The following is a 13,123-nucleotide window of genomic DNA, read 5'->3' as shown; positions in this document are numbered from 1 at the left end:
TTTTTTTTAGATTCCATATATATGTGTTAGCATACAGTATTTGTTTTTCTCTTTCTGACTTACTTCACTCTGTATGACAGACTCTAGGTCCATCCACCTCACTACAAATAACTCAATTTCGTTTCTTTTTATGGCTGAGTAATATTCCACTGTATATATGTGCCACATCTTCTTTATCCATTCATCTGTCGATGGACACTTAGGTTGCTTCCATGTCCTGGTGATTGTAAATAGTGCTGCATTGCCAACAAACACATGAAAGGATGCTCGACATCACTAATCATTAGAGAAATGCAAATCAAAACTGCAATGAGGTATCACCTCACACCAGTCAGAATGGCCACCATCAAAAAAATCTACAAAGAATAAATGCTGGAGAGGGTGTGGAGAAAAGGGAACCCTCTTGCACTGTTGGTGGGAACGTAAACTGATACAGCCACTATGGAGAACAGTATGGAGGTTCCTAAAAAAACTAAAAACAGAACTACCATACGACCCAGCAATCCCCACTACTGGGCATATACCCTGAGAAAACCATAATTCAAAAAGAGACACGTATCGCTTCTTATGTTTAAATAAATTTCTCCCTGCAGCTTCTCTACCAACTAGTTCCAATTTCTCACAGCTCATCCTTTTTCTGAAGCAGTTCAAGGATTCTTCATAAATCCAAGACAGTCAGGGAAATAAAATGTGCAAAGGAAGCTGGCCTTGGCAGAAGGGAGAGGGGTGGAAACCATGAATATGAATGGACGGAGCTTTCTGACAACAGGATAATGGGAGGAGGGAAATGCTATTCAGATGACAGCTGCCAGCTCCCTCTCCCCGCCTGTCACTCCCGTGCTGCCCACCCTTTCCTCCCAGCCTTAATTCTCAGCCCACAAGTACGCTGCGGTGCTTGTAGCCTTTGTGGCGTTCTCACACTCCAAAAGCACAGAGGATAAAAGGCCACAGTGTTGAAAGCTTGTGCTTCAGAGAGTAACAACAGTGCTAAAAGTGCTTAAGAATACCTTGCTACTTTTCATATCAATCACAGCATTTGCCAAGCTACTCCCCAACCTACTGGGAGGTACAAGGGTGAGCCCTGTTTAATTAGCTTCGGGAATCTTATGAGCTGTGCTAGACCATTAATTAGAGGAGTTGTAGGAATAAGTGTGTGATGTGTGTGATGTGTGTGTTGGGGAGGAGAGGGCTAGTTAGGCCACGGTCTTGGGAAACCATTTGCAAACGCACCTTTGGACAAACTTAAGAGAAAGTAGGAAGTTAGGAGAATTCGCTTCTTACTAAAAAATGTTGAAGGCAGCAGTACCCTAAGTTTTTGTTCTGGTACCCAATCTCTTTGAATACAAATACCACTTAATAATGCTTAAATTATTTATTCTCAATGCCAGAATTTTCTCATCTAAGCCAACAGAGAAAACTCTGATTTGTAGGAGCAGGGTCTCATACTCAAATGCTTTTAGCCGTCAGGTAGATAAAGGACAAATAGTGTCAGGGCACATGTGCCACTTAAAAGGGGTCAGGGACTCAGTACCAGCAGCAGTTGCTAATGTGGGGATAAAGACCTAGAATTGCTGGATCTTCTGATTTTCCAAGAGTAACTGGAAATTCAAATGTTTATGGAAAATCTGTGTATTTTTACAGGTTGACAACTAAAAAGAAAAATCAATGCTTTCTAAGCACAGACAAAACATCTCTGAGGACCAAAATAGGCCTGTGGACTGCCAGTTTGCAATTTCTGATTCCAAAGAACAAGATCTTAACATAGGATTTTTAAAGTGCATATTACTAAATTTCTCTGTATATGTATAAATGACCATCCAATGAACAGACTAGAAAAGAATCATGAGGGAACTTCCCTGGTGGTCCAGGGGTTAAGACTTTGTGCTTCCAATGCAGGGGACACAGGTTTGATCCCTGGTCAGGAACTAAGCTCCCACATGCTGCGCAGTGCGGCCCAAAAAAGAAAATAAAAGAAAAAAAAATCATGAACTTAAATTCTAAACTGCCTGACCAACTTACCCTAATCAAGTTCCTAAATTACTCTGGTGTGTGTTTCCCTCCTTTTATTAAAATAGGAGTAACGTACTAAGGTTTTACAATTCAAATATTTTACCCGAGAACTTACAAGAGCAAATGCATTTATTTTTACACCTCAGAGCTACTAATGACTTATTTCTTTTGGGTATTTAAAAAAAAAAAAAAAAAAAAAAAACGGAGGAAAAAAGGAAAATCACATAGAAGCCAAGGGATGAGACTGGAGTTCTGTCTCCTCACAATTCAACAATTAAGAACCTTCTCTAGGGCTTCCCTGGTGGCGCAGTGGTTAAGAATCTGCCTGCCAATGCAGGGGACACTGGTTCGAGCCCTGGTCAAGGAAGATCCCACATGCTGCGGAGCAACTAAGCCCGTGCGCCACAACTACTGAGTCTGCGCTCTAGAGCCCACGAGCCACAACTACTGAGCCCGCATGCCACAACTACTGAAGCCCGCGCGCCTAGAGCCCGTGCTCCACAACGAGAGAAGCCACCGCAATGAGAAGCCTCCACACCGTAACCAAGAGTAGCCCCCGCTTGCCACAACTAGAGAAAGCCAACATGCAGCAAAGAAGACCCAACGCAGACAAAAATACAAAAATAAAATAAATTAAAAAAAAAAAAGAAAGTAAAATTAAAAAAAAAAAAAAAAAAAGAACCTTCTCTAAAGGGATGAGTAAGAAAGCAAGCCTATTAACCCCCTAGGTTCATGAAGCAAGTCGTCATGTCAACCAAGTACTATTCTAATTGTCTTGGCAAGACAAACTCAGGTCCTTACTTAAAACACATGGAAAGGAAATGTGTCAGGTTAAGACATTTTTATCTGTCTTTAATACTGGAATATTCATCACATCTAATCCAAAGTGTATATTAAGATGAGTAACTCAAACACTGTCCAATTTAATAAACATTCTCAGTTTCCTAGGACAGACACATTATTATTTACAAATTTGCTTTCCACTCATGCCATTTCTCATTAGAAAGGCGACGTCCGGTCTGTGAGGGAAATGAGTCATACTGGGCCACTATCCCACCTTCTGAGGGACAAGTCGAAGCAGGAAACGATTGGCTTTTTGTGTGTGTGTTGGTGTCAGTACAGGAAAACCGTGTATTCTAATACTGAACGATCTCAACATTGGGGCATCATTTTTTTCTAAATATTGTTTGCAACTTTCAGAACCATCTTATATTGGACAGAATTATAATTTTGCCCTTAAGTTTGATGTTGAAGTGATTCATAACATACAGCTATCGCTGAATGTTGATGAATTTTTCATCGAAAATCAAGCTTTTAAGACAGTCTCATGTTAGGTTTCTGTTTATTTACACCTAACTTAACTTCATCTTGTTCTGAAATGCTGTGGCATACTTGACCTGACCTCAGGATTGTGGAGAACTTCCAATGATTGAAAAATCACCATTAAAGGGAGTATACCAGAAACCAGACATCCAGAACTGAGTTGCCAATTCCCTTTAACTGAGTCTGGTTCACCTTCTTTAGTTTCTTCCTTTCTGTGTCTCAAATTCTCTGTACTGCGAACAAAACTGTGACTTTTTACCTATAAGGTATCTTGCGAGGAATGCCAAGTTCTTTGCAAAGCTGCCTTATTATGCAATCCAAATAACGGAAAGCACAAACAGGTGTCTTACTGAACACATGGAAAGAGTCCTCATTTAAAACTCCAATTACAGCAATAGGACCTTTTTATTAAAAAGGCACTATTGGGACTTCCCTGGTGGCACAGTGGTTAAGAATCCGCCTGCCAGTGCAGGGGACACAGGTTCGAGCCCTGGTCCAGGAAGATCCCACATGCCGCGGAGCAACTAAGCCCCTGCCCCACAGCTACTGAGCCTGCGTTCTAGAGCCTGCGAGCCACAACTACTAAGCCCACATGCCACAATTACTGAAACCCACGTGCCTAGAGCCCCTGCTCTGCAACAAGAAAGCCACCACAATGAGAAGCCCACGCACTGCAACAAAGAGTAGCCCCCGCTCGCCGCAACTAGAGAAAGCCCGCATGTAGCAACAAAGACCCAATGCAGCCAAAAATAAATAAATAAATAAATTTATTTTTATAAAGAAAAGGCACTATTTATGAGATGAGGACTCCACATTGAGCAAAGTAATGTACTTCCAGCAAGGGAAAGTGTCAGAGAATTGATTGTTTTAGGGCAGCCTTTCATTTTTTGCTTTACAAAAAGAGATGCTGCTAGACAAAAGGAAATTGTAAAATTGCAGTTCAAGTTTTACCTTTAGCCCCCAAGGCTCTTTCAGGAAATGCACACCCTCAACCAAAAGGACAAAGACTGGAATCTAACCCTGTTTGTCTTCTACGCCTCTGCCACCAGTTCGGCTCTCGTTTCTTCCAAACACACACCATCCCTCCCCTACCAAGTCGGTAGGTCTCTGGTTTCCAATCATTTGCTAAGCATTTTGTTGTAAGCTCTTCTTTCATACTTCACTGGCTGCCATCAGGTCAAATGAGGTAATGAGAGAATTCTCCACTTCAAACCCAAAACAACCTTTATATCAGCAGGTCTAGCCATATAGGACCTAGACGTACCTTGGTGGAGTTACTGGTCTGTGTCTCCTATACAATATCAAAACCAAAGAATATTTACACATTCTAATTCCACCATCTCTTCCCCATTCAAGAATATGCTTGTTTGGAGATTTAACTGTCCTTCATTTTCCTCCTGAAGTATAGGGTCTAGACAAACAATTACCTCTTTAACTTACCATGCTACATTCAGCATTTCACCTCTGAATAACTCAGTACATCCCACTGGATTAAAGGTAACTATTGAATATGTTTTAAAAACAAAAAACAAACAAACAAACAAAAACCACCCTTCAGTCAACCGAGGGCTGTTGGTGGAAACTCTAGTCCAGAGATGGTCAAACACACACCTCCCCTGGTGCACAGCCAGGGCAGCCATCAGCCAATCAGACAGGCTCTTTCAGAATCTTCCCTAACTCTGCATCTCCAGGCCACTGCTCCTGATGGGTCAGACTTGGTTCTCTGGATGAAAAGCCTTTGTCAGGTGGCCTCCAAACCCTCAGTCCACCAGGATGCAAAAACTAAATCCTTATTACAGCCAGGAACATCTTCAGTCTTTTAAGGAGAACATCACAAGGAAGTAAGCACAGATCTTTTTCTTTTTTTTCTCTCTCTTTTTTTAAAAGTAAATGGTGTTGGTTTTTTAAAACTTATTTTATTTATTTTATTTTTGGCTGCACTGGGTCTTTGTTGCTGCACTTGGGCTTTTCTCTAGTTGAGGCGAGCGGGGGCTACTCTTTGCCGCGGTGCGCAGGCTTCTCATTGTGGTGGCTTCTCTTGTTGCGGAGCACGGGCTCTAGGCGAGCCCGTAGTTGTGGCTCACGGACTTGGTTGTTCCGTGGCACGTGGGATCTTCCCGGACCAGGAATCGAACCCGTGTCCCCTGCATTGGCAGGCAGATTCTTAACCACTGCACCACCAGGGAAGCCCCTTTTTCTTTTTTTAATCTAGTATTTAAGCCTAAGCATTGAGATCAGTAACTATAAAACATGCTGACAGCCCTTTGTGACAAAGTCCTCTATTATCCTGTTCATCTCTCTGCTGATTTCTTAGCAACCTCCCTCAGAGATCTGCCGACCCTTTTTTTTTTTTTCCGGAGGGGGTGGGGCGTCTCAAAGCCCCTAAGTGTGAGCTGATCAGTTATTTCAGAGAATGAGAGGTGCTGACCCCACTGTTTCCCAATTCAGGGAAGTGGGAGCCAGAGTCCAGGCATCTAATGGTTTATGACTAAAGAGCTAGGGGTGACTAAACTGGAGAGAAAACCTGATGTATGTGTGCGGCCTAAGAATCAAAAGGAAAAAGGAGGGCGGGGGAGGAGCAGGGAGTTGAATGAATTTCACTTTTCTTTACAAGGTACCTACATTTTACTAGAGGGAAAACTGACCACAAAATGTCAGACCTAGCAACTTTTTATTTCATGTTTTTGTCATTTTTCTCCATCTGCTCCAATTCAGAGTCCAAGTGCCCTAAAAGGCCAAAACAAGACTAGAACAAGACTTCAACTTCTCTCAAATTGGCAAGTTACCATAAACGAAAATGCAAGCAGAGGCAGACTGGGCCCAGCAGGCTGCTGTCCTTCACTCTGGGAAAAGGAGGGTCCTGGCTCAGCAGCCTGAGAGCTCTCCCGTGCTTCGGTCCCTTCTTCCTGATTACTTTGCCCCAGATTCCAACTTGAGCATTGCTAAAAATAGTGATCAGACCCCTCTAGAGTTTGGCTGTCTAGTGGCACCAGAATCGTAGGCTAATCATTTAGTGGACCCTATAATGTGCTGCCCAGATGCCTTTAGGGCGGGAGCATTTTTCCCACAGTTGCAGGGGGTGCTGGAGGCTGCCAGCTCTCAGCCTCTTCAGGAATTACAGGTACTTAGAGCCACCTCGCTGGAGGGAGTTGCTGGCTAGGGTCTGAGCAGAGCACATCCAGTGCCTAGCTGATGGAGGGACATAAGGCCTGGCCCCCTGCCTGAGTGCATCCCAGTTCCAGAGCCCCCGTGCCTCACAGTCAACCTCTCCCTCTGCCCAGATCGGCTGTTCTCACTTCTCTGCCAGGCGTTGTTGTCATAAGCAGTTCCCCATAAATCCCCTACATGCAAATCGCAGGTCTCAGAATCTGTTTACTGGAGAACTGACCTGTGGTCATCAGAAATGAGGTACGAAAAGTACCTCACTAGCCTCTGCTGCAATTTAAATGCATACATTGTTTACTGACAGCCCTAACCCTGTATCAGCCACATTCAGTGGATGAATGAAGGCAGGGCCAGGCTGCCCACCAGTCCAGCTGTAACAGCTACACTGCAGAATTTGTGCCATAATAGTAACAAATGCAGTCCTCATTTTTGCACAGTTCTGATACGCATGCATTTCAATGACTATGGTTTGGTTAAATAATACCAGTCCCACAATACCCCAGTTCAGATTTCAGTTACCACAGTATCTTATAGCAGTAATTGCATTAAGGACAGAGAGGGCTGCTTGCTTTTCCATCCACAAATCACAATGTAAATAACAGGTGCACATCATGACCAGTGAGCAATCACATCACTTCATCCAAAGCTTGTTGGTGATTGGTCACTGGACATCTAAGTAGGACAAGCAAGAGCTGGAGTGATGTTTGGCCCCAGGGGGCTGGGGAGGTGGAGGAAGGACAACAAGAAAGCAGGGCCCCCTGGCCAGATGGTGGTTACTTACAGGCCTCTCCCTTGAGTGTTAGTGTCCTGAAGGTCTGAGAAGGGTAATGCAGTATGTTAATCCATCCACCTTCAAGCACAGGAAGGGTGGGACCAATATCAAATCCCAAGTATTAGTTTCCTATTGTTGCTATAACAAATCTCCACAAACCTAGTTGCTTAAGACAACACAAATTTATTATATAATAATTTGGAGGTCAGAAATCTAAAATGGGTGGCAAGGCTGTGTTCCTTCCAGAGGATCCAGGGGAGAATCCATTTCCTTGTCTTTTCCAGTTTCTAGAGACTGCCCACATTCCCTGACTCACTGCTCCACATCACCCTGACCTCTGATTCTGTCCTTGAATCTCCTCAGACTCTCACCCACCTGCATCCCTCTTATAAAGCCCCCTGTAACTACGTTGGGCCCATCCTGATAAATCCAGGATAATGGCCTTTCTCAATATCTTTAACTTAACCACACGTGCAAAGTCCCTTCTGACATGTAAGGTAACATATTCACCAGTTCTAGGGATTAGAATGTGAAAGACCTTAGGGGGCCATTATGGGGCCTACCACACCCCATCAGGCTTTTCCAAATGATGGGTGCTCTCATGAACAGTGACCCCCATTTGGCTCCTGGAAAGGCAAAGCTGCCTGCAAACATCTGTGTCTGGAGCTGGACCCCCTGGGAGAGGGCAAGAAAAAAGAAATGATTTAGCCTGGTATTTTGTTCCTGAATCAGCTTTGCTCAAAGACCTGCTCAAGCCACTAGTCCCTAGATACCTTCTACATTAAAAGGTTCCCCTTTTTTTTTCCTGAGGTATAATTTATTTAAAATATACTCATTCAGAATGCATAGTTAAGGGTATTTGGACAATTATAGATACCATGTAGTCATTCCACATCAAGATATAGAACATTTCATTTTATAATTTGTATGGAAACACAAAAGACCCCAAATAGCCAAAGCAATCTTGAGAAAGAAGAATAGAGCTGGAGGAATCAGGGCTCCCTGACTTCAGACTATACTACAAAGCTACAGTAATCCAAACAGTATGGTACTGGCACAAAAACAGAAATATAGATCAATGGAACAGGATAGAAAGCCCAGAGATAAACCCATGCACTTATGGCCACCTAATCTATGACAAAGGAGGCAAGAATATACAGTGGAGAAAAGACAGTCTCTTCAATAAGTGGTGCTGGTAAAACTGGACAGTTTCATGTAGAAGAATGAAATTAGAACACTCCCTAACACCATACACAAAAATAAACTCAAAATGGATTAAAGACCTAAATGTAAAGCTGGACACTATAAAACTCTCTGAGGAAAACATAAGCAGAACACTCTTTGATATAAATCACAGCAAGATCTTTTTTGATCCACCACCTAGAGTAATGAAAATAAAAACAAAAATAAACAAATGGGACCTAATTAAACTTTTGCACAGCAAAGAAAACCATAAACAAAACAAAAAGACAACTCTCAGAATGGGAGAAAATATTTGCAAAAGAAGCAACCAACAAGGGCTAATCTCCAAAATATACAAACAGCTCATGCAGCTCAATATCAAAAAAACAAACAACCCAATCAAAAAATGGGCAGAAGATCTAAAGAGACATTTCTCCAAAGAAGACATACAGATGGCCAAAAAATACATGAAAAGATGCTCAACATCACTAATTATTAGAGCAATACAAATCAAAACTACAATGAGGTATCACCTCACACTGGTCAGAACGGCCATTATCAAACAAAATCTACAAATAATAAATGCTAGAGAAGGTGTGGAGAAAAGGGAACCCTCCTACACTGTTGGTGGGAATGTAAATTGGTGGAGCCACTATGGACAACAGTATGGAGATTCCTTAAAAAACTAAAAACAGAGCTACTATATGATCCAGCAATCCCACTCCTGGGCATATATCCAGAGAAAACCATAATTCGAAAGGATGCATGCACCCCGACGTTCAGTGCAGCACTATTTACAACAGCCAGGACATGGAAGCAACCTAAATGTCCATCGACAGAGGAATGGATAAAGAAGATGTGGTACATATATACAGTGGAATATTACTTAGCTGTAAAAAAGAATGAAATAATGCCATTTGCAGCAACATGGATGGACCTAGAGACTGTCATACAGAGTGAAGTAAGTCAGAAAGAGAAAGACAAATATCACTTATATGTGGAATCTAGAAAAATGGTACAGATGAACTTATTTGCAAAGCAGAAATAGTCACAGATGTAGAAAACAAACTTATGGTTACCAAGGGGAGAAGGGGGGCGGGTAGGATGGATTGGGAGATTGGAATTGATATATATACACTACTACATATAAAATAGATAACTAATGAGAACTTACTGTATAGCACGGGGAACCCTACTCAGTGCTCTGTGGTGATGTAGATGGGAAGGGAAACTAAAAAAGTGGGGATATATGTATATGTATAGCTGATTCACTTTGCTGTACAGCAGAAACTAATACAACATTGTAAAGCAACTATACTCCAATATCAATTAATAAAAAAAAAAATCCAGACTGTCTTAAGAAATTTAAATAACTCCCTCAAACAAGTATAAAAAAATAAAATTTTTAAAAAACACAAAAAAGGTGAATTATATGAATGGGCAATTCTACTTCTAGGTGCATAGATGAATACTGGAGTATTATTGGTATTAAAAAAAAATTAGAAACAACAAAAATGTTCAAGGATAGAGAAATGGATAAATAAACTACAGTATATCTCATACAATGGAATTCTAAACCAGAGTTAAAATAAAGATCTAGATCTACTCATATCAATATGGAAAGGGGTTAGAAAGCACAATACTGAATAAAAAAGCAAGTTGTAGAAGAAGAACAACAAAAAAGATATAGAACATTTCCACCACTCAAAAAAATTCCTTTGTTAATCCCATGCCAAGCCCCAGACAACCACCGATCTGCTTTCTATAAATACAGACTGCTTTTGCCTGTTCCAGAACTTCATATAAATGGATTCATGTAGTATGTATTTCTTTGTGTCTCACTGCTTTGACTGGGCACAATGTTTCTGAGACTCAGGCATGTCGTTGTACATACCTATAGTTCAGTAAAAGGTACCACTTTCCAGGGAGTTTGGGAAGTACTGCATTTATATTCTCCCTCCGTAGATGCTCACAATTCACACTGGCATAATCAAAGGTCTTGAGAAGCCCGGCAGTAAAAAAAACAATTTTAACTTGCTTAACCATGAGTTTTATCAATTTGGTTTTCACATAGCATTGCACGAACACTTTGGGAATGACGCACTAGATTGTCCTCCGGCCCAGGTCAATGCCAGGGAAACAGCTCTGCAGGGAGTCTGCACGTCCCTCCAGCTTCTCTTAGGAACCTAACACTGAAGCCCTCCAGCTACGAGGGAGAGGCTCTTCCCTTGCACCAGTCCTCAGGTGCCTGTTGGCAAACCTAGAACCTGTCTACTGACTCACATGTACAAAGTTTGTGAAGGGACACATTCTTCAGGTGTCTCAGTTCTGCCTGAAGACTCATTTCCTGGAGAGCTGAGTTGTTGTGTTTTTTTTTCCCTTCCTCTCTTTTCCCTCTCCTTGACTTGGCTCTCAAAACTGAAGGGAAGAAAAATGACCAGGAAATAACGTGTCACCAAATACACTCATGAGCTTTGCTTCCCTCTGTTACCTGTCAAATCAAAGACTTCGGCAGATTGCCACATGAAAACTACAATGTTTTCTCCTCTTGGCAAATGGGTTGTTATCATCAAAGCCGACAAAAGGGTAGTCATTGCCTTGTTATTGGTGTGCTTCAGGCTGTAGTTCTGGAGCTCTACTGCCTGGGCCGTTTGAGTCACTGCGGTCTGTCTCAGGAATCACTGGAACTTTTGGGGGAACCACAGAAGGAGAGTCAGAAGGAAACTTGGCGATCACCCATTTGATTTTCTCCCAGAAACCTGGAATCTTCCTTTAATAGCTCTAATTAAGAGACTCTTCCTTTAAAAGTCACACATTTTACAACCAGCATCTACCTTTCAACCATTACTCACTTGAATAAATCTTCTGTCCAAAAGGACTGAGTAACTCGCCAAGCCCAGACCAGGCTATGTGCCTCCTCCATGTGCCTGAGATGCCTTCTCTCATCTATCACATTTTCCATAATAATGACAGGAGACATTTACCGCATGCCTACAGCATGGTACGCACTGTGCCGGGTCATCCTACTGCATCTTGACCACCGTCCTACGATGTAATACTGCTACTCTGTAGACAAACAAACACACCAAACTTATCTACTGGGTGTCTGTATTTACTGATATTATTTACTGAGTGTTCTCCGTATTTCAGACACTGAAATGCCAAGCACTTTACATTTTTATTATCGCATCTAGGAGTAGAAGTTATGGTTCCTCTTTTACAGGTAAAGAAACTGAGCCTTTTCATCTATTAAGCTAAGGAATCCAAGCGTAGGGATTGACCAAGAAGCCTTAGCAGGACTGTGGGGGAGACTAAAGGGGTACGTTCCCTGGGAATATGGCCTAGACACGTCTAGAAAAGTAAATTCATAGAGGGGGCCTGCATCACTAAGTGCAGGAAATCAAAACTTCTATTATTTCATCTTGAAGGCCATTTTTCTAAAAATAAATAAATAATAAAGATATATTAAACTATTGACACATACAGAAAACAATAGAGAGATAAGGCATTAGATACTCCTAACAAATGCATAGAAGATATCAAATGGAGTCTCAGATGAGCAGGCAGAAAACTGTGCTGAGTTTAAATTGAATTTGCCAGCAGGATAGTTCTTTGTAGGCAGAGGAATAATACTAATATAAATCTTAAAACCATACAGTATGGCACAGTGGTTAAGAATCCACCTGCCAATGCAGGGGACACAGGTTCGAGCCCTAGTCCGGGAAGATCCCACATGCCGCGGAGCAACTAAGCCCGTGTGCCACTACTGAGCCTGCGCGCCACAACTACTGAGCTGGCGTGCTGCAACTACTGAAGCCCACACGCCTAGAGCCCATGCTCCGCAACAAGAGAAGCCGCCACAATGAGAAGCCCGCGCACCTCAATGAAGAGTAGCCCCTGCTCACCACAACTAGAGAAAGCCAATGCGCAGCAACAAAGACCCAACACAGCCATAAATTAATTAATTAATTAATTAAATATATGTATATAAAAAAAACTTTTAAAAACCTATATAGTAAACCACCTGGTCTAAATATATGAGGGACATTGAAAATGGGGCCCACCAAGACTGTTTCTCAAGGTCAAACAACTCATTAGAACAGAACCAAGGTCTCCTAAAACTCTAACGCATCCACCACTCGAAGGAAAGCAAACAGCTCCAGTCCCAGTTGCTCTGTAGTGCCTGCCTCTCTGTTACGTGAAGAAAGTCAGGTCTGGACTTAGCAAGAATGAGTGCTGTGATCTGTTAGTGATGTCTCCCATGGCATCATGACAAGAGTGGTGGTACATATGGTACTTATCTGCATCTCTCCAGTATACCATGTCACACAATCTAAATCTACACAGAATAAACGTATGGACACCAAGGTGGGGAAAGTGGCGGGGGCGGTGGTGGTGGTGGGATGAATCGGGAGACTGGGATTGACATATATACATATATGTATAAAATGGATAACTAATAAGAACCTGCTGTATAAAAAAATAAAGTTAAAAAATTAAAAAAAAAATCTAAGTCTACACAATCAAAACTTTCGAGTGACTAATACAAATGTCTTTAGTTTTCTTTTTTTTTTTTTTAATTTTTATTTATTTTATTTTTGGCTGTGTTGGGTCTTCGTTGCTCTGTGCGGGCTTTTCTCTGGTTGCAGTGAGCGGGGGCTACTCTTCATT

General features: G+C 41.9%; 2 protein-coding genes across 4 annotated transcripts in view; both read right to left on the bottom strand.

The window, feature by feature from the left end:
* Window positions 1–13,123, bottom strand: part of MOB3B (MOB kinase activator 3B) — a 250,906-nt gene that overhangs the window by 215,637 nt on the left and 22,146 nt on the right. The gene's annotated exons all lie outside the window — the stretch shown is intronic.
* The window catches only part of C9orf72 (C9orf72-SMCR8 complex subunit), a 76,842-nt gene continuing 65,913 nt past the window's right edge, over window positions 2,195–13,123 (bottom strand). Inside the window, exon 12 of the transcript XR_014247046.1 lies at window positions 2,195–11,139. The gene's annotated coding sequence lies outside the window, so the exon portion shown is untranslated. The remainder of the gene's footprint in view (window positions 11,140–13,123) is intronic.

This window comes from Balaenoptera borealis, assembly GCF_965194805.1.
Source record: "Balaenoptera borealis genome assembly, chromosome: 8".
NCBI lineage: Eukaryota > Metazoa > Chordata > Mammalia > Artiodactyla > Balaenopteridae > Balaenoptera > Balaenoptera borealis.
The sequence above is the reverse complement of the archived record's forward strand: the minus strand, read 5'-3'. Positions and strand labels throughout refer to the sequence as shown.